The following is a 3128-nucleotide window of genomic DNA, read 5'->3' as shown; positions in this document are numbered from 1 at the left end:
TATTTTGTCTGATCCCAAACGGTTATAGTCGAATATATGCGGTTAAAGGAGCACTCAGGTTAGCTGAATGCAAAAGACCTCAATAATTTGTCCCTCTGCAAGTTACGTTCTCTTCATCGTCTCTGCGGCCAAGCCGGAAGAGCACGTGGCTAGTAGTCCAAAAGTTGGTTGTTCGAGCACACCCTAGGATAGTCCTACATTTTTTTTTTACTTGTGTAAAGTGTTGTTTGGACTCACCTTAATGTAAACACATTACTCATATAGACGATTTAACATATTTTGTGGAAGTAATTTTATGGTTCATTGACGCTTACGGCATGGAGAACATATCTAGAACATATTAGCCACGTTCCCCAGGTTTTTTTAAAAAAAATAGACATGCGAAGTACCGAGTTCGCTTATGAATGTGCAGTCATTACTATAGAAAAGTTAAATTTAATAATTGCTGTAGTATATCGTAGCCAACGGGGATCTCTTGACACCTTCTTTAATTCACTCAAAATGTTTCTAGAGGGCATACGGAATATACATAAGAAAAAGTTATAATATGCGGAGATTTCAACATAGATTTCCTTAAAAACTGTCCAGAAAAAGAACGCGCAATTACACTTGTAAACACGTATAACATAACGTATATCATAAATAAACTCACTAGAATAACCACGCACTCAAAAAAGGCTATTGACAATGTGTTTACTAATGTAAAAGATGACATCAAATATGATATAATTGATGGGCTATCTGATCACACATGCCAGATGATGTACATAGAAACACAACAAAAAATTGACAATACACACGAGACACGCACAATCAGAAACTACAGCCTAAGACATAAAGAGAAGTTTACGAGATTAGTAACAAAAGAAACATGGGTTTACGTGTATAACAAATCCACAAGTGACGAAAAATATAACGCCTTTTTTATCGTATTCACTGTATTTTTGACATATCCTTCCCGAAAATAATAATAAAACATAATACAAAAACCACTAAAAAATGTTGGGTGACATCAGAAGTTAGGGAACTCAGTAAAATAAAAAGACGGTTACTGAAAAAACCCCAACAAACAGGAAATAAAACGCTAAATAAAGCATTTATAAATCAATACAAAATAAAATTACGTAATATTAGACAAGGTTACTACACAAACAATATAATGACAGCAAATAACAAAACAAAAACTTTGTGGAAGGTAGTTAATCAAAATACACGAAGGAAAAATAAACGTACACAAAACAATATTAGTCTTTATGTCAACCAGACACAGATCACGAATCCTGACCAAATAGCAAAAATATTTAATGATTACTTTATCGATATTGCAGATAAATTAACGAATTAGATGCAAAATAGCGAAAAGGCTATTGAACTGTTAAGAAATTTTAAACCTAGGACATGCAAAATTATGTTCCTTATGCCGATAATAGAACATGAGGTATTTTATGAAATAAATAGATTAAACCCAAATAAAGCTACAAGCGAGTAAATTCCAATTGAAATAATCAAGCAGAACAGCCGGAATTTAATACCTATATTCACATACCTATTCAATGAAAGTCTCAATACAGGAAAATATCCAACAAAATTAAAAGAAGCTAAAATAAAACCAATCTTTAAACAGGGAGACAGAACATTGATACAAAATTACAGACCGATATCACTCTTACACCCAATAAATAAAATATTTGAGAAACTATTTTAAAAAAGAGACTAATAAATTTCTTGAACAAACAGCAGATACTATGACATGAACAACACGGTTTTGTAACTGAGAAAAACACAACTACGGCAACATATACGCTTATAAAAAACATACTAAAAGGGCTAAATGATAAAATACTAATCTTAGGCATTTTCTATGATTTAAGCAAAGCTTTCGATCTCCTTAACCACAAAATGCTCTTACGAAAACTTGAGCATTATGGCATAAGGGGGAAAGTGTCACAGCTGATGGAAACCTATTTACAGGGGAGGACGCAAGCAGTTGAAGTCTCCCACATACAAAATGGGAATGTAAAAACATATTTATCAAACCTAAGACAAGTCCACAACGGCTTGCCTCAGGGCTCAATATTAGGTAAAATCCTATTCCTACTGTATATAAACGATTTTCCTGGAATATTGAAGAATTTTGAAGTAATTTTATATCCAGATGACACAAGCGTAATTGTAGAGGGTAAAACCGTAAGTGAGCTAAGGAACAACACATGTAGAGTATTGGATCAAGCCAAAAAATGGTTCGAAAGTAACTGCTTATGCATAAACAACACAAAAACAAAATACCTACTTTTTCACAGAAAACAAAACACGAAAATAAAAGAAACCAAAAATAAATTGACCGATCTAAAACTAGACTTCACCCATGAAATTAAATTTTTAGGATTAAATATAAATGAAAATCTAACTTGGGAAACCCACGTTAAAGAAATAATAGTAAAATTAAATTCCAGACTTTATGCACTCAGGATACTAAAAGAAACGTTAAACACTAAAGCTTTGATCCAAGTATACTACGGGCTTACACACCCTATACTAAATTACGGCATCATTTTCTGGGGCAAATCTTCAAGCAGCAAAGTAGTCTTCATGAAACAGAAGCAAGCAATACGGATAATATTTGGTCTACACATGAGAACATCATGCAAAGAAAAATTTAAACAGCACCACATCCTTACCCTACCATCTATATATGTATACGAAACTGCAATCTATGCAGCTAAATTGAAAGATGGAACCCAAATAAGTCACGTTTATAATACCAGACAACAAAATGAAAGAAGACAATATTTTACAAAACTAACATTAGTACAGGAAGGCCCAAGCCATATGGGAGTACAAATTTACAATAAGCTGCCCAGAGAAATAAAAAAATGAAGAAAATATAAATGTTTTTAAAAAGAAACTCAAAAGATTCCTGGTGGATAAAGTATATTACAGCGTAGCAGATTATCTTTGCAATAATGTGTATTAAATAGTGTAACATATTTCTTTCTCTAAGTGTATTTGAAACAAGAAAGAGGACTGTCTGAACCCTCCAAATACCAAGTGTATCTTTGTTTCAAATGGAGTAAATAAATACAATACAATACAATACATGTCAGGCATGTGCCTAGGGGCGGACATAG

This window comes from Thermobia domestica, chromosome 17 (genome assembly GCF_964235325.1).
Source record: "Thermobia domestica chromosome 17, izTheDome1.hap1.1, whole genome shotgun sequence".
Classification (NCBI taxonomy): Eukaryota; Metazoa; Arthropoda; class Insecta; order Zygentoma; family Lepismatidae; genus Thermobia; species Thermobia domestica.
Note: the sequence above shows the minus strand (reverse complement) of the source record.